The sequence below is a fragment of the Cibotium barometz genome, chromosome 38 (genome assembly GCF_041138505.1).
Source record: "Cibotium barometz isolate CiBa-2024 chromosome 38, ASM4113850v1, whole genome shotgun sequence".
Lineage (NCBI taxonomy): Eukaryota > Viridiplantae > Streptophyta > Polypodiopsida > Cyatheales > Cibotiaceae > Cibotium > Cibotium barometz.
In genome coordinates this window covers 7,284,933-7,309,817 of record NC_141083.1, presented here as the reverse complement: position 1 = coordinate 7,309,817, position 24,885 = coordinate 7,284,933, and positions in this window count along the sequence as shown.

Here is a 24,885-nt window from a genome sequence, read left to right as displayed (position 1 = left end):
TTTTAATCCTTTGTTTGTAAACATTGTGTATCATTGATAAAGACTGTTTAAATGAATTATGTGTAAGGCTTTTAATTAAGGAACTTGTTTATTTATGTCAAACACTGTGGTAGGATTAATTAGAAAATAAATTGATGCGAGTTGGGTGGAAAGTGGGAGGATGGAATGCCCTGACGGCAATATCCTATGGACGGGTGGACTCGATTAGTAGGGTAACTTTCTAATAAATTAATTAAAATGCTACATTAGATAAATAAATCCCTGGGCAACCCTACTCTAGAGGACTAGGTAAGCGGCTGTGCCTTGCATAGATGAGGAAAAAAGCGTTATTTCTAGAAGTCAAGAATAGAGGTTTCCCGAGTTAAAGTCGATCACTCTATGAGTGGTTTGATTTTTGAAATCCTTTAAAGAGACCACGCTTCCCCTACGGGATAGAACTAGGTCATACCTACTAATCGTATCCTTGTATCTTACATGGTCAAGGTGTCGAAAAGGAGGAAATTATCCCAGCTAGACTTAGTAGACTATCTTAAAGGTTACCCTATTTAGGAAGGGGGGACCTTACAGATACCACCCTCTTTTACTCATTTATGTGTAGAGATTCCATTTAGTGCAACTTTTTCATTGACTCTACACTTTTTATAGAGGAAGATCACATTTTCATCACGTCTACACTTTTTATGAAGGAAGAACACTACCTCAAACTCAATGCATCTCAACTACCCTATCAATGCACCCGGTTCAACTAACCTATCAACAAAAATTTGATTGATTGTGCCTTGGTATCCATGAAGATCCTTGTTCGTTGTGGAGTAAAGTCGACTTACCCACCAGTTGTGTTACATGTCCCCAACAACCAATATAAAAAAATGGGCATCTTTGGATTGTACCAACAAATGGTGTAGAAATATCTTGAACCATTCATGTGGCCTACCCACAAGACCTCTCCACATCAACAAGGCATAGGACGACTATTCCTTTTTTAGAAGCCACAAGCCCACAAATGAAGAAGACTCCTCAGCTATTGACGAGTAGGTCGAGGGAAAGCCTTTAAGGGATGAAGATCCAAAGATGACAAAGAATGCTCTTCGAGTAGCATGGATGACAAAGAAGATCCCAAGGAGAAGGAGTCAACTCCAACACTAGGTGTCCTAAACACCACTCAACACAAATGCTTTATCCTTTCCAAACCAACACCCCACCCAAATCCTCAAGCATTATCATCTCCAAGGCGATTAGCTACATCCACATCCCCTACCCCACCACAGTTCTCAAGATTCTTCCTCACCTTAACCACCTCATCACTTGGATCCCCCAATCATCAAACAATTCCATGAGAGGCTTGGCCTCAATGAGGTGCCACTACTAACCACATAGGAAGAGATCATTAAAGGTCATCGATGGGAAGGACCCGGGTCTCTTATCCATCTATGAGAAATAGCTCACACTTTTCCACCCAATCTAGGGTCCTCACCTTCCTTGATAACTTCCATAACCCTTCACACACCCTTTGATATGGCCAAAGTCTGCCTTTGGTGAACAAACCTATTTGCCCAGTGGGAGGTTGATCAGCCCCAATGCACAACCTTGGTGCACTAGATGAGGATGGAAATTTACTCATTCAAGGGACTACATAGCTATTGGCAGGTCATTTGGGAGTACAACCCAAGTGGTGGCAAGTGGCACAAGCCCTATCTCCTAAAAATCATCAGATGTAGAGTACATGGCCGCACGAAGGGAAGTTCACATATACCCAAGGTTCATGCCTATCAAAATAAGGTGGTCTTGGCATGTGAGAGTTCTTGTCAATGGAACACAAAGTGCCTAAGGTAGAGGGCCATCCATAACTTTCTTTACATTGGTGACTGTGGAAATACACAATGTCCCTGCTATAGTTGCCACATTTAAAGCTCATTATCCTCATCCTTGAGTTGGTGCCGAAGGAAAAATGGTCAAGTAAAGAATGCATAGTCTTTGATCTCAATGAAGGTCCAAATTTTTGCAAAAAAGTTGACTTTCATCATTGTAGGGTGGTCGACCACCTACAAGGATAAATAGATACTAGGTTTTAGAAACCCCTTTGACATCATGTGCCAATCGACAACAATAAGTAGATGGATTTTTGGTAAGTCCTTCATCTCGCTGCCTTTTACAATACCGTTATCTTTGGTACCAATTCTACATTATTGCCATGTTGAGCTCGTTTACCATTTGTCTTCTCTTTATTACAAAACCCTTGTCAACTCAAAGAGGAGTGCCACAAAACCTCTATGACCTTGATTGCCCAAAATCAAGATGAAAGGTAAATGTCAAAGGAAGAAAAAAGTGGAAGAAGCAAAGAGTTAGAGTTTGCACATGGAGGAGAACACACGCGGGCACACATTCAGGCCTTATAGCCGTTGCATGACACCACTTTCATTACTCTCATAAGGGCTTTGCACTTTCCTCTAGTAGGAGTTGCTTAGACCACAATTTGCACACTGGCCTTGGGCTAAATCCTAACATGGTGCAAGCTCTTGACCTAGGGATGGGAATGTAGGGATATTACACTGAAGCACATAGCCAACAGCCCCAAGGCATCATGTTTACAACTCCAACAACCCAAAACACATAATTTGCAGCCACAATAGTGGGCCAGTAGCCACTCCAAGGCATCATTTCATGGGAGAACCTAGCACTAGCACAGATCCTTGTCAGGTATGTTGTTACACCAAGGCAAAAGCTAGCTCAAGGGTTTCAAGCCCAATCCGATAAACCCCACCCCCCCCCCCCCCCCCCCCCCCGCGGGAGATCCTGAACCTTCAAGTCTAGCTGGAGAGGGAGTAGAAGAAGCTTGCGGAGCCCCATCATGTCAGGTTCACCTTACCAAGGGAGAGACACAGATTGACAGGCTGATGATGCAACCACACCCTATAAAGCACAATAACCCTCACATCTTACATACATAGTCACTCATAATAGCTAGCACTTGCACATCAAGCCTCATCATTGAAAACCATCAAGGTGCATCTCTAGATAGGGGGCCATGGTTGGAAAAAGCCTAGTCCGTGGTACACAACCCATCGCATGAACCGTCTTTAAATGTGTATGACCCTCCTTGATCTTCAAAGAAGCAAGGTACTTCCATTGCCTCATCTTTTTTATCTTTACCACCATCACAACAAATACCTCACCCACCAAAAATGCAACATGAAGCAGCCCAAGTACCACCATGAGACCTGGGAATCATACCTTACCACACCAAAAAATTATGGACCACCATCATTGTTCTTACAAAAATGAAGGTGATCTTGGTGCATGAATCCGTAAAGTAAAGCTACACACCCTCTTTCTTTGTACATGCCTAAACACCTTATAACCCTCGAGATGATGCCTCGCATCATCAAGCATTTTTTAACCCACATTAAACTACATGTAGTCAACATGTATCCTAATTGAAGGGCTAACCAAACTCTATCTCTAATATGCCCTTAACCATGTGTATTGGTATCTTCATTAACTATATCATTGACATCCACACCTCTTCAAACCAGCATCATCTTTACCACTCGAGCTAGGAAGTGGACCCACCACCATTAGAAAGGCAGACATGTAACTACTTTGCCAGTTAACATGGTTTTACCGGCCCGTACTACTATAAGGCACTTTTCTCATTAACATGGTTTTGTTCGTTCATCATCCTATAAGGCAAGTTCCTGATTTACATGGTTTTGCTCGCTTATCCTACCGTAAGGCACTTTTCCATCTTAACCACATGTAATGGAAGCCCATTCCTTTTAAGACAGTGCTAAAGTCTATGAAGCAGACTTACCTTGAGCTTAATGCCAAATAGAAAAGTCACAAACTTTGTGTACATACTTGCTTTTAAGACTAGAACTAGTGGCGCTTGACCTTTTTTAAGCTAGTCATTTATATGTGTCAATTTTTACATTGAGTAATACAGATTCATTCCATTGAGTAATACAGATTCATTCCATTGTGATAGAATACTTGTGAGCTCTCCCTCTTCCCCTACTCTCTTTCTTGCTTTTGTTTTGTCGAAATTGCATGGTTGCTTTATGTAGATGGTTGCATCAATTCTTTTCCCACCGCTGTAAACATTTATAGCTCGGAAGGTCTTTCGGTCTGCTTGGAGAAGCCCTCCCATGCCAATCGACTTGGTCGGCTTGTCCTCGGGTAAAAATTGGCTACACAGGGCCGTACCACAAACCATGACCTTTTGCCACAAAGCCAAGGCAAACGCATGAAACCCATGCCGATAGGCTTCCACAGAAAAGGCTTTTGGATTGTCCTTCACGTTCTTATCGAGATGGAAGACCTCGTGGCATGGTCCTGGGCACCCACTTTCTTCACTTCGTGAAGCATTCATGCGGGCAGTTCTTCTCCATACACTGCAATTAGGACCATTGAACAAACTTGGTTGAAACATGTGGTCTATGCGTGTTGCAGCTTCTCAAGCATTTGACAAACTCACACCATCCATTTCAGATGAGATCTATCCCATGACCACACAAGCCATCCAACCTACATAGTTTGATGGTTTCTTATTATATGATGGTTATTGTGGGCTCAACTATTACCAAACACGTCAACACTATTATAGAGCAAAAACTTAGTAAATGGGTTGAATGCATGGGAAAGAGAGGCACAATGAAAACAAATATAGTCATGTTAGTATTTAGAGGTGGGATCTTAAATCTTGTCATGCAAGTTCTCTTAATGATCTATCCACTCTTTTATTAGAAGTGGATGCACTCTATTTTGGGAGCATCTCTAGTGTATCATGTTAATTACGATGATGAAAAAGCCAAAGTGTAATAGTCTCCTAATGGCGAGGCTTGACAAGCATGAGATGTCTTTGACAATGTGTACCAAGGCACACATTTTTCGTGTCGTATTTCTCACTCTACACATGTCACCTTGAGGATAATATTTTCATCAATCATAAATGTACAATGATATAGGTGCTTCCATTACTATAATTACATGCATCTCGCATGGCTTCCCAATAAGCAATGGTTGTCCACTAAATGAAACAAGTGGATTTGGTATGGGTTTTGTCTCCATGCCATCTCTTACTCTACATGTCTCCTTGTTGAGCATAATATATATTTTCATCAATCACAAATCTCCAATGATGTAGGTGCTTCCATTACTAAAATTACATGCATCTCACATGGCCTAGAAAAAAGCAATGGTTTCCACTAAATGGAACAAGTGGATCTGGTATTGGTTTAGCCTCCATGATGCACCACCCTAAACATCACAAACCTTTATGGCAAGTAGAGAATGAAAGTAGGCAACTAGAGAATGCTCATGCATTATTGTTGGTGGCTGATCTGATAAGGTAGGTCCCATAGGGAAGACATCAAAATAAGGGAGAATCCTCAAAACCCACAATAGGTTTCTCTCCCTAAGGTCAATATTTAAAACGGTGAAATTAGAGGAGTTTAACCTGGGTCATAACACATGAATACTAGTATGGACATCTTTGTGTATAACACATCATTAGAACAAATTTGATCACTGTTGGAATCTTTTTATATAACACATCATTAGCAAAAATTTGCCAACCTTTGGAATTTTACTATTAGCGTGAGTGAAAATTGAAAAAGGGAGAGGAGCCATGTAGGTTGTGTTATAGCTTTATGCATCAACCTACATCTAGAGAATTATACTTCCCATGAAGAACAAATGGAAAGTATTCAATGGACTCATTAACCAACCATAACCTCTATAGCTGAGAGTTAGATACAGTGACATACTAATGTGAGTCAACATTGAAAAAGGGAGAGGAACCATGTATAGGTTTTATATCTTTGTGCATCAAACTATATCTAGAGCATTCACGTCCCATGAAGAACACATGGAAAGTATTTCGTAGACTGACTAACCCAACCATAAGCCATATAGCTTTGAACCACCCTCGCGTATAGGAGAGTTAGATATAGTGATATACTTGATCATATATCACCTTGTTATTGTCCTTTGGTCCATTTTCTACATAGATGTCATTATGGAAACCCTACTGTTGAGACTTCATTTATAGGTGAAAATCCTGCTAAGAAAGGTGAACTACATCTCATTGTATTAACACTTGAATTCATCCTTTATCTCTTTCCAATGCCGTTTCTCTACTTACAATAAGAACTAATATACTTGAACTTAGAATGGTCAATATACTTGACCTTCGATTATATTTGAGGTATGTGTTTCAAACCCACTAGACCCTTGATCAATGTCTATTGCTACGCACACCTCCTTTACCTTAATATCCAAAAGTGAGTTCTTGGGTGTGACCAAGATTGATCCATGTGTATATGGGAAAAAACACATCCTAAGAGTTTGAGCAAAGAACCATCATGATGCCATCATTTCAAGTCTTCAAGCTTCTAACATGGTATTCTACACCCATCTTTTCACAATCCTTAGCTTTTGAGGATGAATTCAAATGAATGAAATTGATGTCACCTATGTGGACCTCTTTCAGCCTATGGTCAATCATTACACCTCACTTATTTTCCACGGCTTTTGCACTATGGGCTAAATTTGTAGCTTGATTTGTGGGACAATAGGGGACTCCTCGATGATTTTGTGGAACCCTTGGTGGGACTCCCAAGGTTGATTCTATCCTTGGTGACTTTGACAACTATGAATCCTCATGCTTCACTCTTGAAATTGATCAAACTGTGCACACCAACACTATGGGTGGTTCTTGATGGAGGACTGGATATTCTATTTTGCTCATGTAATCCAAACAGTTTGACTCTTGCTTGCTTGGCTAGTCTGATAATAAAATCTAGCTTTTCTAATGGAAATTGGCCCCACCTATGGTACAAGTACTCCATGATGACATGATGGTATCCATTGGTGCACCCCTTGGGAAATTCTTGTATTCCGTTGAAAGAGTCACTCTTCCACAACTTTGGTTTGTCATGCATGGCATTCACTTCCAAATACCCAAACAAGACATCATATCAACTTTTTTCATTAGGGCTTCATCTTGCTTCATACATAACTTCAATAACTACCGTAAGTCGGGGCTATTTTGTAGTAATACTCTTAGGGGGATATTCATTGGGCAAGCTCCAAACCCTCCATCTCGGATGGCCCTATAGCCCTTGGGAGATTCTTGTAATCCATTGGCAAGGTTGTATTGGAAGAGTCACTCTCCCATAGATTTAGTTTGTTATGCATGACATTGACTTTCAATTCCCTATAGCAGCAGGACATTATATCATCTTCTTCATTCATTAGGGCTTCATCTCACTCCATCCATTGCTTCAATAAATACCATAAGTTGGGGCCATTTCTTAGTAATAATCCTATGATAATATTCATTAACAGCTAATCAATGATAAAAGGGTTCCATAGATCTTATTCTCTTGCTCAACACCCTCCTAGTGTGTAAGTCTCCATGGGCTTACTACATCATTGAAAAAATCCTTGAGAATCACTGTGTTAGCCCACCCTTTCAAACGAGTCTTTTCCTACGTCAGTTGACTAATCTTGTTCACTATTTTTGACCCTAACCCTTTGAGGATTTTCTTTTGGGCCTTAGCATGTCTCTTCTTCTCATTTTCTTTCTTGGGATCCTCTACTTATATCTAAGGTTATTTTCTCCTTGGACTCTTTTGATTAAGCATTTATTCCCACTTCTTCCTTGGACTATTTTGATTGAGAATTGGTCCCCATTTCTTCATGTATAGTCTCCAATGATCTTCTCTAATGTCTCCTCTTCTTCATATGTTACTTTTGCAACTTTATCTCTATCTCCTCGATCAAAGCTTCTCTTCTTGCTCTATATGCTTTAACGATTGTGCTTGGAACCTTGTCATGTAAGCACCCCACTTCTTCCATCACCTTCTTTGCTCCTTGCATATTAAGTGGGGCCAAAGCCTAGATGGCATAGTGGTGGGCCTGTAGAAACTAAGATACATGCCCACATTGGACAACGTTTGTAGAGATAGTTCACTCCACAATCTCCACACATGTGTTTACATTTTACTTATTGCACCTTATGTTTTACATTTTACTTATTGCATCTTGTGTTTAAATTTTACTTATTACACCTTGTTTTGGGCCCTGCACTGAAAACACTCCATTTTCTTCTTTGGTTTGTATTATGCTACTTTATAAACTGGGAAATAACTTTCCCTTTCATTTGTCATGTAATATAGGATCTTAAATGGTTGATCTCTATAGCCACCACCACCATATTCCCTTTACATGCTAGCGGTTAAAGAGAGAGCAAGACACACAAGAGAAATGGATAGCTGAATTTTCTTTGATCTTCTTTTCTTCTCTACAACCATATAACTAAAAGATAAGAGTACATACTATAAGGGAAAGTACCCCCTACTATAACATACAATGGTTGGTCCATAGTGTGAACTTGACAATCAACTATATGAGCTGGTGCTATAACTATGCCATAACTCTAGTACTCTAATGTGACTAACACATAGCCTGTCGTCCACTAATGGCATATCAACCATAATCTCACCAACCATGCCAATGGCATAAGTGCAAAAGCTATCACCTAGGTGGGTCATGAGTGCTACAAGACACTGAGCAAACATAACCGAGCAAGCCCCAAACTCGAGCGACTGCAGAAACCATGTAGTGCTCTAGGTGATGTATCCCTACATCCAAACCAAGATTTTGTTATAGCTTCTAAATATATTGACACGTATCATCATTTTAGAGTTCTCAATTCAACATGTAATCATAAAAGGTGAATCACACAACATACTCAAAGCATTGAAATAATTATGAAACAACCAAAGCTTTCTCACCCTACAACCATGTAGTTTTTTTGCAACCAAAGTAAAAAAAATTTACAAGGCATTGATTCATCTTGACAATTTATCAACACATGTGAGAGCCATGAACCAATTAAAAACCAAATGGAATTCCAATTATGTGTGTCATGACAACAATGACCTGGAGGAAACCTGGGATTGGACAAATAAAGAGAGCAAGATTTTTCGTTTGATTGGTTGTTAGCACACTATCTAACCCATCATCCATATAAAAGCACGATGCTTGATGATGTGTTTGTGACATCCTTTTGGTAGTTTTCCAACCCAAATCTAGCAAACGAAGCAAGACTCTTTCTCTCGTACTAGGACGTGGCCTTTCTCTAGGTCCAACCACCATGGACAATTATCCACTCCCCAGTTGAGAGATTGGAAATTTGGGGGGTATATAGTGGTTTCCCCATTAGCCATGGAGATCCATTACCTTGCTCACCCAGGCAAACCACCCAAAAGCTGACTCGCTTTCAAACTGAGTAAATATCTTTTGAAAAAATAAACAATGAACCTATAGTACACCAAAACATAACCAATATACAAAATTTTGCCAAGCAAAATCCACTGAAAGAGGCTAGGTTATATGTACCTGAACACCAAATGTTGGGTGGGCATCTACACCTTATCCACTTTCTTAAGAGCCTTCACCTCTTTGTCTCTTGAACGAACCTCAGTCATTCTTACCACTGGGAACATGTATCTCCGTGCTTCTATCTCATAGTAATCTTGGAGTGTATAATCAGATGACAACATAATGTCGTCCGAGATGGACACATAGTCGGATTAAATCTTGCGAGAACGTTTCAATGGCTCGCAATTTAATGCTAATAAGCGTAAACTTGCCAGCAATTCTACTGAAACCACAAAGAAGTCTAAAGGGTCAAGTGGTCCGTTGTCTCCACAAGACTATGAACGGGCCAAGAAGGAGAAACTATGTTATCATTGCTTAGGTAGTGATCATGAGAAGAAAAATTGTCCACAGTTGCCTCGCAAGAATAAGGATAAGGTCAAGGAGAAGGCTGTACACATGGTGCAAACGCTTCCCTTGGATGCTGATCCTAAGTATTCTGTGGTAGAGGTTTTGCACACTGCTGAGATGCATGAGTGTAATCTCACTGCATCTATGTGGCAAGAGACAGTTGGACCACATGATTTGGTCCGTATGCATGGCTCCATTTATGGTCATCGAGTACGTATTCTCATTGATGATGGTGCCACGCACAATTTCTTGAACTATGCATTAGTTAAGAAATTAAAGTTGCCGGAGACAAAGAGTTCTCATCGTTATGTGGTGTCCACCATTCAGGGGGATGATCACGATGTGTGGGATACTCTAGTACGGCAAGTGCCTGTGTTTGTGCAAGAACACACTATGGTTCTTGACTTCCAAGTGATGAATATGTCTCATGCGGATGTTATCTTAGGACGGGAGTGGTTGTATGGGTTAGGGTCATCACTCAAAAGGAGTTATGAACATAATACGTTTACGTTTGAGGCCAATGGTAAGCATGTTTTACTTATTGGGGAACGTGATGTACCCCCAACACCACTCATATGTAATGCCGAACTCTCTTTTTTGGAGCATAGTAATCAAATAGAAGAAGTCTATTTTTGTTATTGTGTGTCTCAAACTAGTGGGTTTGATGTGCATGATGTTTCTTCTTCAAATGAATCTTCCTCAGCGATGCCTTCTTTCTCTTTACCTTCTTCTAAAATCTCTTTAAATAATCTTAAGCAACCAGTTAATGCTTTGTCTTTGCAACAACTGTTACAAGAATTTAAAGATATTTTTCCTAATGATTTACCAGAGGGTTTGCCACCCGAACGAGCTTTGCCTCATCGCATTGATGTCGTTCCGGGCACCAAACCAATTAGTAAGCCGTCGTACAGGCTTAGTGCGACTGAAGCAGCTAAGGTGGAACGTCAGCTTGCTGATTACCTTAGTAAGGGCTTCATTCGCCATAGTGCTTCACCATGGGCATCGCCCATTCTTTTGGTGAAGAAAAAGGATGGATCCATGCGCATGTGTGTGGATTATCGCTCCTTGAATGCGGTAACCATTAAGAACAAATACCCGCTACCTAAGATAGATGATTTGTTTGATCAACTCAAAGGTGCGAAGTATTTTTCTAAAATTGATTTACGTTCAGGATATCATCAAGTGCGTATTAACGCTGATGATATAACCAAGACTGCGTTTCGGACTCGCTTTGGACACTATGAGGAGTTTTTGGTTATGCCGTTTGGGCTTACTAATGCCCCGGCAACGTTTATGTCGCTTATGGATAGCGTACTAAGGCCGTACTTAGGCAAATTTATCATTGTCTTTCTTGATGACATTTTGGTCTATAGTTCGACTTAAGAAGAGCGTTTGGAACACTTACGAAAAGTTTTTCAATTACTACGCGAGAATGCACTTTACGCGAAAGAAAGTAAGTGCGAATTTCTCAAGGATAGCATACAATACCTAGGTCATGTAATTTCTGCAGACGGAATTGCTATTGGTTGATGCTATTATGCGATGGCCAACACCTCGAAGTAAGGAAGAACTTCAAATCTTCTTGGGAATGGCAGGATTTTATCGCAAATATGTGAACGGTTATGCAAAGATTGCCGCTCCCATGATGACTGATCAATTGAAAGGTGCAGCAATTACCTTTCAATGGCGTGAGGAGCAACAACGTAGCTTTGATAAGCTTAAAGTTGCTTTGGCTACAGCTCCTATCTTGGAAATTGTGGATCCTCAAAAACCATTTGTGATTGAAACGGATGCCAGTGCTAAGGCAGTGGGTGCGGTTCAACAAAACTACTCAGCTTACGAGCGTGAGCTCTTTGCCATCATATATGCCTTACAAAAATGGTGACATTACTTATATGGTGCGCAATTCGAGCTTGTTTTTTATCACGAAAGCATAAAGTGGTTTATGAACCAAACAGATTTGCAGGGTCGAAAGGCCAGATGGGCTGAGATCCTTCAGGAGTATGATTGCAAGCTACGCTATCGCAAAGGACGTTACAATATTGTAGCTGATGCTTTAAGTCGTATGCCGGAGATTAATTCGTTGCTATTCACAGAGTTGAAAAGCGAATTGTTAGAATCTTTACGAGGCAAATGCAAGCAGGATTCAACATACTCAAAGGTGTGGAATCATGTTCAAATGAGGGGTCCCTCTCACTCAAACGGTAGTGTTCCCAGTTCTTCCACACATGGTTCTTCTTTATCACAAGATGAACTACAGCGATGGAAAAACTTTTCCATCGATGATGGATACTTACTCCACGAGGGAAGAGTTTGTGTTCCATTGGACTTAGACACTAGGCGCCAAATTCTTTTTGAGTGTCATGATAGTCCAAGTGCAGGTCATGCGGGCATTCGCAAAACATATGCTCTCGTAAGAAAGCATTTCTATTGGCCTGGACTTCACAAGGATGTTACTGACTATGTTCTGCAGTGTCAGAAGTGTCAAGTGAACAAAGCAGAACGTCTTAAAGCTGGCGGGTTACTGCATCCATTAGAGATTCCCGACGGAAAGTGAAAAAGTATATGGATTTTATAACGGGCTTGCCCACAACGAATCGTGGACATGATGCTATTTGGGTAATCGTGGATCGATTAACCAAGCTTTGTCGGTTTGTGCCTACTAAGAAAACAGTTACAACTCCAGAATTGGGACACCTTTTCGTGGAGAATGTTTACCGATTTTATGGCTTACCGTCCAATATTGTCAGTGATCGCGATCGCAAGTTTAACAGCCATTTTTGGCGAGCAGTATTCAGTAAGCTGGGTACTATGTTGAACCTTAGTATAGCTGATCATCCGCAGACAGATGGTCAGACTGAACGGGTTAATCAAGTACTGGAAGATATGCTTAGGGCATATGTCAGCAAAAAACAATCTGATTGGGAGTCTTATTTGCCTATTCTTGAGTTTGCTTACAATAGTGCAAAGCATGTCTCGACAGGCTTTAGCCCTTTCATGTTGATGTATGGTTTTCAGCCACGTTCACCAGTGTCGGTAGGACTGGCGAATGAGAAAATCAGTCAGATTAAGGATTTTATCCAAGACCATATGGATATGTTGCGCCTTGCACGATTAAATATTCGTCAAGTGCAAGATCGTTACAAGAAGTTTGCGGACCAGAAACGTAGGCCACTTCACTTTCAAGGTGATTGGGTGTTTCTGAAGGTACCAGAAAACTCCACCAGTTTAAAAACAGGTCCCGTACCAAAATTGTCGCCCCGATTTTGTGGACCGTTTAAGATACTCAAGAAGGTGGGCCCAATAGCCTATAAACTTGAGTTACCAGCACATTCCAAGGTTCATCCCATCTTTCACGTAAGCCGTTTGAGGAAACGCCTTATGGGTCATGAAAGGCCGGTGGATGATTCTTTCTTGGTAGAATATGTGGAACCCCCAATACTGCCTCATGAACCAGAAAGAGTATTGGATTACCACATGTTACGTACTCGCCACCAAGTTCGAAAACAAGCTCTTATCAAGTGGAAGGACCGTCCAGAGGAAGGCTCCACTTGGGAAAACATTAGTGTGATGAGGAAACGTTTTCCCACTTTTGTTTTCGAGGACGAAAACTCTTTTCGAAGGGGGGAGTAATGTCAGGACTATGGTCCTACGGAAGTCGAACCCTAGCAAAAGTTAATAGCTTTCGGAGTCTCGAGAGTATTATTAGTGCTAGCGGGGTTCAGGGGTTAATGGGCGTTAGGGTTTGGTCGATGTGTGTACACATCTAAGTTAGCACGGCTCTTAAGTAAGATGGGCGGCCCGGGCTAGGAGGTGTGGACACAGACCAGGGTTTTGGTATAAAACCCAATGAGAAACCCTAACTCGTCATTATATGGTTGGACTTCCACCCTCTTTTCTTCTCCACGCCTAGGCTATGGTGGCGGCTTGAGGAAGACGCAGCCGTAGCGAAGGCGTTACACTCTAAATATGTAAAAGTACTCTAAATACGACCTCCTATCACCTAAATTCGAATTTCTATTTTTGGAGATACTTATCTCTTAATAGAACTGTTCTTATCTTCTTATTTCTTTTAGGATTTTTGGAGCTAATATTTTTATTCTAACACTGTTCTAATGTTTCTAGCCTTATTGTCTCACTCTTCTCTGAGTGCACTCTCTTTCCTTCTTGAAATTTATATTAAAAGAGACACATACATACGTGGCTTGGGAGAGACCTTACAATCTCCCCCACTTAAAAGATTCGAGATGTCCTCATCTCACGAGCTGGGGTAGTATCTAAGTAAATCCTCCTGTCTCTTTCAAATTGGTGTCCCCACCACTAGGTAAAAATCTTCTTTTATCTAAACATTGTTCTTAAAGAGTCCTTTATTTCATGTGCCTGGCTCGTTTTGTTGTGTCTCCAAAAGGTCTTTATTATTCTAAAGTTAATTGGCCTTATTATCCTAATTTCATGCATCCATATACCTCTCATATGATATGAACCTTCAAATTCCTTATTCTATAACCCCCATGCAGTATGGTACTTAACAAATTATCATGGAAAAACATAAGGGAATCAATCCTTACGCAATCTAACCTATGATAGCAATTTCATAATCTTAGTATCATCTTGTAGAATATCTCTATTCATCATGCACATTACTTCACATGAATCTTGCACCCATCCTCTTCTATTTACTCATAGAAATACTTGTTGATTTCGGTTATCTTTAACTCATAGAAATACTTGTTGATTTCATTTATCTTTAACCCAGCTATCCCTATTTCTTAACCTAATTTTTGCTCTAGCTCATGATCCCTTGTAGCCAGGGCTAGGCTTGACATTCCTCTTGAATTAGGAGACCTCTTCTTGATTAACATGGAAGGACTCATGTCCTTCTCGACACTTTTTATATAAAAAAAAACTTTATCACAGTTTAGCTATAATTTATGGCTTCTGAAAATAGAGGATAGTTTTACATTCTTGATGAGGTTATTCAAAGGTAGATTAAGCTTCCAAATGAATCGATGCAGAAGAGTTACCTCATCCATCTCTAGAGCAAATTGGAGAAGTTTAACAAAAGTTTGGTGGTATTCTTTTTGGGTCTTCCTTTTTTGGGTTAGCTCCGAAAATTCATTCATTTTATCCTTAAGAAATCCTAGAGGACAAAACCTTTCACGAAGGTGTAATTTCATGGCATCCAATAACTGATTTTGGTTCTAGTGGGTGGTTAGATTGACAACAGTGCTTCCAACTAATTCGGCATTTCTTACGATTTGTAGACGAGCAAGGGTGAACTTGCTTCTTTCATTGTATCCATGAAAAGCTCAAAACTATCAAATACTTATCATAGTGCCACATCTAAAGGCACTCTGGATTAATATATCTGAGATCTTCATTTTCTGAGAATTACACATCCGGTTCCTTGGGATTGGCACATCGAAAGATTATCAGGATTAACACGTCTGAGATGATTAGTTTTCTGAAAATTACACATCTAGTATCTTGGGATTAACACATCTAAGAGCATGATCCCCTGGGAATTACACATCCGAAGTTAGACCCATGTTTATCTGAGATGGGTTCAAGATCTTGGATGATCGTCCTAGTGTAAAGCATCCAATGGATGGCATCACACGTTAACTATTCAAATCTTGATGGAGTTATAATCTTAATAATTTATAATATGCAAGTTAAGGAGATATATCTTGAAAATTTCTCTAAACAAGTTTCGGTCTATCCTTCTAGTCATTCAATCTCTCACTAGTTTCTTAATTTGATCACCGTATGTTTTTCCTCACAAAAGGTTTTCTCCCCAATCTTATTTCTCAAATTTATTGTACAAATATCTTGCGTGTGCACCCCCAAGATACAAGCACAATTTCATAGGATGATTGTCTCAACATATGAGGATATTCAAATCACTTCTATGGCCACAGTAGAGATGGTAGATTCATCCTCATATGATAAACAATCACTTGTTTTAATCCCTTGATAGTTAATCTTTGAAAAACAAATCCTAGGAACTAAGATCGGCTCTGATACCATTTGTAAGGTTCCCCCCTTCCAAAAATAGGGGAAACACTTAAGATAGTCCACTAAGTCTTATCTTGGACAAAATTTCCTACTCATCGGCACCTTGACCATGCAGAGATTCAAGGATACGATTCATAGGTAAGACCGAGATCTATCCTGCAATGGGAGCGTGGTCTTCTAAAAATCAAACCTCCCAACCATAGGGTAATTGATCATAATTTGGGCAACTACTAGTCTTGATCATAATTTGGGCAACTACTCGTCTTGATTCCTTAGAGACCACGCTTTTTTCCTCATCCATGCAAGGCACAGCCACTGGCCTAGTCTTCTAGAATAGAATTGCCGGAGAACCTATTTATCTAACAACGTAGGGCTTTCACTTAATATGTTGGAAAGCTACCCGACTAATTGGGTCCACCTGTCCGTAGGATGGTGCCGTCGGGGCATTCCATCCTCCCACTTTCCACCCTACTCACGAGTCATTTTTTTTCCTAATTAATCCTACCAGACTGTTTGACATAAATAAACATGTTCCTTAATTAAGGCCCTTTTCACAAGGTTTATTAAAACAGCCTTTTTACACAATACAATAATGCTAAGACAAGATTTATAAAAAAAAAAAGTTTATACATGAATCAATTTTATACAAGCCAAACCATCTTTCTTATTCTTTTCCTTTATACCGTCGATGGTCTAGAATTCGGCCTTCCAGCCTCTACATGTTGGGCAAAACCCTACGGGACCATACACCTCATTGTCGGTCGCGCCGCTGGCGAAGACTCAAGCCAGCGTGTCGCCCTCTCAGGCTCCATCGCTCGATCCTCCCGCCCCTCAGAGGGATGTCTGCGCACTAGGGCAGGCTAATTCACTGCACTAGCCTGGGCCCTCAGAACTAGGCAACATCACAATCACTTGCCTCAATCGGCGAACCTCATTCTCCCAATGGTATGAGGGATACCATGGGCCAACTCCGAGTCTTACTAACGTCTCCGCCGTCTGGCTATACAAGCACAAGAATGGGGTAGCGTCAAGGCAGGGAGAGATGTACCTATACCTTAATTTAACCAAGATAACAATCCATTTACTCACTAAACCATAGGACTAGAATTCATGTTACCTTCTTAAGAAAACAATCCTTTTTACAAAGATTTTAGTATTTCTACTCGAGATTGCGATAAGACATTCTTTATTAAGGCATATGCTGTTGTTTAAAAGATTGCAAACTTTAAATAGTAAATCAATCAAATAGATCACTATTAACAATTAATAGAGAAGCCGGGGCCATACCTCAATCCTTAAGAATGATATATAATTGAAAAACAAAATATGTATATACCTTATAGAAATTTGTCGTCTATCGTTGCCTTTGCTCGTTCACAAGAGCTTTAGAACTTGACATATGAGAATAGAGTCTTCTAATACCTTCTCTTATGATTGAAATCATCCAATCATCCCCAAGCTTTATCTCCTCTTACTTGTATTGTGACTCTTCTCTCTTTCTAAGGTCTATGGCAAAATAGCCTTCTCTCTACAGGGCTACGACATACTATTCTTTGTCTAAAAGAAAAGCTATGGAGTTTTGGTCTCTTCTTCTGAAAGACCATAGCAATCTAACCTTCTCTTCTAAGATATTAGATAAGAATGAAGGGATATATACATCTCAAGCTCTAGAATTACTTGCTACCTTCTTATATTTTTTCCTTTGTAGAGACCCTGACAGAATCAGCAAATTGTTTCGCCCATAACTCTCTAGAAAAAATTAAAAATATGCTCACATAACCAGTCAAAAGAACCGAAGGCATCTAGTCTACAAGCCGTCATCACGGGCACAATAGGCAAAAACGTCTGTATATAGCCACAAACGCGCCATCTTTAGAATCGTGTTGTTTTTTCCACATTTTTAGTATGCATGGACTCCAAGTATGTAAAAGTACTCTAAATACGACCTCCTATCACCTAAATTAGAATTTCTATTTTTGGAGATACTTATCTCTTAATAGAACTATTCTTATCTTCTTATTTCTTTTAGGATTTTTGGAGCTAATATTTTTATTCTAACACTTTCCTAATGTTTCTAGCCTTATTGTCTCACTTTTCTCTAAGTGCACTCTCTTTCCTTCTTGAAATCTATATTAAAAGAGACACATACATACATGGCTTGGGAGAGACCTTACAATCTCCCCTACTTAAAAGATTCGAGATATTCTCATCTCGCGAGCAGGGGTAGTATCTAAGTAAATCCTCCTGTCTCTTTCAAAGTGGTGTCCCCACCACTAGGTAAAAATCTTCTTTTGTCTAAACATTGTTCTTAAAGAGTCCTTTATTTCACGTGCTTGGCTCGTTTTGTTGTGTCTCCAAAAGGTCTTTATTATTCTAAAGTTAATTGGCCTTATTATCTTAATTTCATGCATCCATATTCTTCTCATATGATATGAACCTTTAAATTCCTTATTCTATACCCCCATGCAGTATGGTACTTAACAAATTATCATGGAAAAACATAAGGGAATCAATCCTTACACCAATTTCTTATCTTCTTATTTCTTTTAGGATTTTTGGAGCTAATATTTTTATTCTAACACTTTCCTAATGTTTCTAGCCTTATTGTCTCACTCTTCTCTAAGTGCACTCATGTCCTTCTCGATACTTTTTATTAAAAAAAAACTTTATCACTGTCTGGCTATAATTTATGGCTTCTGAAATAGAGGATAGTTTTACATTCTTGATGAGGTTATTCAAAGGTAGATTAAGCTTCCAAATGAATCGATGGAGAAGACTTACCTCATCCATCTCTAGAGCAAATTGGAGAAGTTTGGTGGTATTCTTTTTGGGACTTCCTTTTTTGGGTTAGCTCCAAAAATTCATTCATTTCATCCTCTCAAAATCCTAGAGGACAAAACCTTTCACGAAGGTGTAATTTCATGGCATCCCATAACTGATTTTGATTCTAGTGGGTGGTTAGATTGACAACAGTGCTTCCAACTAATTCGGCATTTCTTACGATTTTTAGACGAGCAAGGGTCAACTTGCTTCTTTCATTGTATCCATGAGAAGTTCAAAACTATCAAATACTTATCATAGTGACACATCTAAAGGCACTCTGGATTAATATATCTGAGATCTTCATTTTTTGAGAATAACACATCTGGTGCCTTGGGATTGACAACACATCCAAAGATTATCAGGATTAACACGTCTGAGATGATTAGTTTTTGAAAATTACACATCTAGTATCTTGGGATTAACACATCTAAGAGCATGATCCTCTGGGAATTACACATCCGAAGTTAGACCCATGTTTGTCTGAGATGGGTTCAAGATCTTGGATGATCGTCCTAGTGTAAAGCATCCAATGGATGGCATCACACGTTAACTATTCAAATCTTGATGGAGTTATAATCTTAATAATTTATAATATTCAAGTTAATGAGATATATCTTGAAAATTTCTCTAAACAAGTTTCGGTCTATCCTTCTAGTCATTCAATCTCTCACTAGTTTCTTAATTTGATCACCCTATGTTTTTCCTCATAAAAGGTTTTCTCCCCAATCTTATTTCTCAAATTTATTGTACAAATATCTTGCGTGTGCATCCCCAAGATACAAGCACAATTTCATAGGATGATTGTCTCAACATGTGAGGATATTCAAATCACTTCTATGGCCACAGTAGAGATGATAGATTCATCCTCATATGATAAACAATCACTTGTTTTAATCCCTTGATAGTTAATCTTTGAAAAACAAATCCTAAGAACTAAGATCGGCTCTGATACCATTTGTAAGGTTCCCCCCTTCTAAAAATAGGGGAAACACTTAAGATAGTCCACTAAGTCTTATCTTGGACAAAATTTCCTACTCATCGACACCTTGACCATGCAGAGATTCAAGGATACGATTCATAGGTAAGATCGAGTTCTATCCCGCAATGGGAGCGTGGTCTTCTAAAAATCAAACCACCCATAGGGTAATTGATCATAATTTGGGCAACTACTAGTCTTGATTCCTTAAAGACAATGCTTTTTTCCTCATCCATGCAAGGCACAACCACTGGCCTAGTCTTCTAGAATAGAATTGTCGGAGAACCTATTTATCTAACAACGTAGGGCTTTCACTTAATATGTTGGAAAGCTACCTGACTAATCGGGTCCACCCGTCCGTAGGATGGTGCCGTCGGGGCATTCCATCCTCCCACTTTCCACCCCACTCATGCGTCAATTTATTTTCTAACTAATCCTACCACACTGTTTGACATAAATAAACATGTTCCTTAATTAAGGCCCTTTTCACAAGGTTTGTTAAAACAGCCGTTTTACACAATACAATAATGCCAAGACAAGATATATAAAAAAAAAAGTTTATACATGAATCAATTTCATACAAGCCAAACCATCTTTCTTATTCTTTTCCTTTATACCGCCGATGATCTAGAATTCGGCCTTCCAGCCTCTACATGCTGGGCAAAATCCTACGGGACCATACACCTCATCATCGGCCACGCCGCTGCTGGCGAAGACTCAAGCCGGCCTGTCGCCCTCTCAAGCTCCATCGCTCGATCCTCCCGCCTCTCAGAGGGATGTCTGCGCACTAGGGCAGGCTAATTCACCACACTAGCCTGGGCCCTCAGAACTAGACAGCATCACAATCACTTGCCTCAATCGGCGAACATTCTCCCAATGGTATGAGGGATACCATGGGCCAACTTCGGACCTTACTAACGTCTCCACCATCCGGCTATACAAGCACAAGAACGGGACAGCGTCAAAGCAGGGAGAGTTGTACCTGTACCTTAATTTAACCAAGATAACAATCCATTTACTCACTAAACCATAGGACTAGAATTCATGGTACCTTCTTAAGAAAACAATCCTTTTCACAAAGATTTTAGTATTTCAACTCGAGATTACGATAAGACATTCTTTATTAAGGCATATGCTGTTGTTTAAAAGAATACAAACTTTAAATCGTAAATCAATCAAATAGATCACTATTAACAATTAATAGAGAAGCTGGGGCCATACCTCAACCCCTAAGAATGATATATAATTGAAAAACAAAATATGTATATACCTTATAGAAATTTGTCGTTTATCCTTGCCTTTGCTCGTTCACAAGAGCTTTAGAACTTGACATATGAGAATAGAGTCTTCTAATACCTTCTCTTATGATTGAAATCATCCAATCATCCCCAACCCTTATCTTCTCTTACTCGTACTGTGACTCTTCTCTCTTTATAAGGTCTATGGCAAAATAGCCTTCTCTCTACAGGGCTACGGCATACTATTCTTTCTCTAAAAGAAAAGCTATTGAGTTTTGGTCTCTTCTTCCGAAAGACCATAGCAATCTAACCTTCTCTTCTAAGATATTAGATAAGAATGAAGGGATATATACATCTCAAGCTCTAGGATTACTTGTTGCCTTCTTACAGTTTTTCCTGTGTAGAGACCCTGACAGAATCAGCAAATTGTTTCGCCCATAACTCTTTGATAAAAAAACTCAGAATATGGTCATATACCCAGTCAAAAGAACCGGAAGGCATCTAGTCTACAAGCCATCTCACGGGCACAATAGGCAAAAACGTCTGTATATAGCCACAAACCTGCCATCTTTAGAAACGTATTGTTTTGTCCACATTTTTTGTATGCATGGACTCTAAGTATGTAAAAGTACTCTAAATACGACCTCCTATCACCTCAATTCGAATTTCTATTTTTGGAGATACTTATCTCTTAATAGAACTATTCTTATCTTCTTATTTCTTTTAGGATTTTTGGAGCTAATATTTTTATTCTAACACTTTCCTAATGTTTTTAGCCTTATTGTCTCGCTCTTCTCTGAGTGCACTCTCTTTTCTTCTTGAAATCTATATTAAAAGAGACACATACATATGTGGCTTGGGAGAGACCTTACAATCTCCCCCACTTAAAAGATTCGAGATGTCCTCACCTCGCGAGCTGGGGTGGTATCTAAGTAAATCCTCCTGTCTCTTTCAAAATGGTGTCCCCACCACTAGGTAAAAATCTTCTTTTATCTAAACATTGTTCTTAAAGAGTCCTTTATTTCATGTGCTTGGCTCGTTTTGTTGTGTCTCCAAAAGGTCTTTATTATTCTAAAGTTAATTGGCCTTATTATCCTGATTTCATGCATCCATATACCTCTCATATGATATGAACCTTCAAATTCCTTATTCTATACCCCCATGCAGTATGGTACTTAATAAATTATCATGGAAAAACATAAGGGAATCAATCCTTATGCAATCTAACCTATGATAGCAATTTCATAATCTTAGTATCGTCTTGTAGAATACCTCTATTCATCATGCACATTACTTCACATGAATCTTGCACCAATCCTCTTCTATTTACTCATAGAAATACTTGTTGATTTTGGTTATCTTTAACCCAGTTATCCCTATTTCTTAACCTAATTTTTGCTCTAGCTCATGATTCCTTGTAGCCAAGGGTGGGCTTGATGTTCCTCTTAAATTAGGAGACCTCTTCTTGATTAACATGGAAGGACTCATGTCCTTCTTGATTAACATGGAAGGACTCATGTCCTTCTCGACACTTTTTATATTAAAAAAAAACTTTATCACAGTCTGGCTATAATTTATGGCTTCTGAAATAGAGGATAGTTTTACATTCATGATGAGGTTATTCAAAGGTAGATTAAGCTTCTAAATGAATCAATGGAGAAGAGTTACCTCATCCATCTCTAAAGCAAATTGGAGAAGTTTGGTGGTATTCTTTTTGGGTCTTCCTTTTTTGGGTTAGCTCCAAAAATTCATTTATTTTATCCTCTCGAAATCCTAGAGGACAAAACCTTTCACGAAGGTATAATTTCATGGCATCCCATAACTGATTTTGGTTCTAGTGGGTGGTTAGATTGACAACAGTGCTTCCAACTAATTCGGCATTTCTTACAATTTTTAGACGAGCAAGGGTGAACTTGCTTCTTTCATTGTATCCATGAAAAGTTCAAAACTATCAAATACTTATCATAGTGCCACATCTAAAGGCACTCTGGATTAATATATCTGAGATCTTCATTTTTTGAGAATTACACATCTGGCCTTGGGATTGATATATCCAAAGATTATCAGGATTAACACGTCTGAGATGATTACTTTTTTGAAAATTACACATCTACTATCTTGGGATTGACACATCTAAGAGTATGATTCTCTGGGAATTACACATCCGAAGTTAGACCCATGTTTGTTTGAGATGGGTTCAAGATCTTGGATGATCGTCCTAGTGTAAAGCATCCAGTGGATGGCATCACATGTTAACTATTCAAATCTTGATGGAGTTATAATCTTAATAATTTATAATATGCAAGTTAATGAGATATATCCTGAAAATTTCTCTAAACAAGTTTCGGTCTATCCTTCTAGTCATTCAATCTCTCACTAGTTTCTTAATTTGATGCCTTCCAGTCTCTACATGCTAGGCAAAACCCTACGGGACCATACACCTCATCGTCGGCCGTGCGCTGGCGAAGACTCAAGCCGGCCTGTCGCCCTCTCAGGCTCCATCGCTCGATCCTCCTGCCCCTCAGAGGGATGTCTGCGCACTAGGGCGAGCTAATTCACCGCACTAGCCTGGGCCCTCAGAACTAGGCAGCACTAGGGCGAGCTAATTCACCGCACTAGCCTGGGCCCTCAGAACTAGGCAGCATCACAATCACTTGCCTCAATCGGCGAACCTCATTCTCCCAATGGTATGAGGGATATCATGGGCCAACTTCGGGCCTTACTAACGTCTTCGCCGTCCGGCTATACAAGCACAAGAACGGGGCAGCGTCAAGGCAGGGAGAGTTGTACCTGTACCTTAATTTAACCAAGATAATAATCCATTTACTCACTAAACCATAGGACTAGAATTCATGTTACCTTCTTAAAAAAACAATGCTTTTCACAAAGATTTTAGTATTTCAACTCGAGATTGCGATAAGACATTCTTTATTAAGGCATATGCTGTTGTTTAAAAGAATACAAACTTTAAATAGTAAATCAATCAAATAGATCACTATTAACAATTAATAGAGAAGCCGGGGCCATACCTCAATCCCTAAGAATGATATATAATTGAAAAACAAAATATGTATATACCTTATAGAAATTTATCGTTTCTCCTTGCCTTTGCTCGTTCACAAGAGCTTTAGAACTTGACATATGACAATAGATTCTTCTAATACCTTCTCTTATGATTGAAATCATCCAATCATCCCCAAGCTTTATCTCCTCTTACTCGTACTGTGACTCTTCTCTCTTTCTAAGGTCTATGGCAAAATAGCCTTCTCTCTACAGGGCTACGGCATACTATTCTTTCTCTAAAAGAAAAGCTATGGAGTTTTGGTCTCTTCTTTCGAAAGACCATAGCAATCTAACCTTCTCTTCTCAGATATTAGATAAGAATGAAGGGATATATACATCTCAAGCTCTAGGATTACTTGCTGCCTTCTTACAGTTTTTCTTGTGTAGAGATCCTAACAGAATCAGCAAATTGTTTCGGCCATAACTCTCTGATAAAAACTGAGAATATGGTCGTATAATCGGTCAAAAAAACCAGAAGGCATCTAGTCTACAAGCCATCTTTAGGCAGAATAGGCAAAAACGTCTGTATATAGCCACAAATGCGCCATCTTTAGAAACGTGTTGTTTTTTCCACAAACGCACCATCTTTAGAAACGTGTTGTTTTTTCCACATTTTTAGTATGCATGGACTCTAAGTATGTAAAAGTACTCTAAATACGACCTCCTATCACCTAAATTCAATTTTTTTTTTGGAGATACTTATCTCTTAATAGAACTATTCTTATCTTCTTATTTCTTTTAAGATTTTTGAAGCTAATATTTTTGTTCTAACACTTTCCTAATGTTTCTAGCCTTATTGTCTCACTCTTCTCTAAGTGCACTCTCTTTCCTTCTTGAAATCTATATTAAAAGAGACACATACATATGTGGCTTGGAAGAGACTTTACAATCTTCCCCACTTAAAAGATTCGAGATGTTCTCATCTCGCGAGCTGGGGTAGTATCTAAGTAAATCCTCTTATCTCTTTCAAAT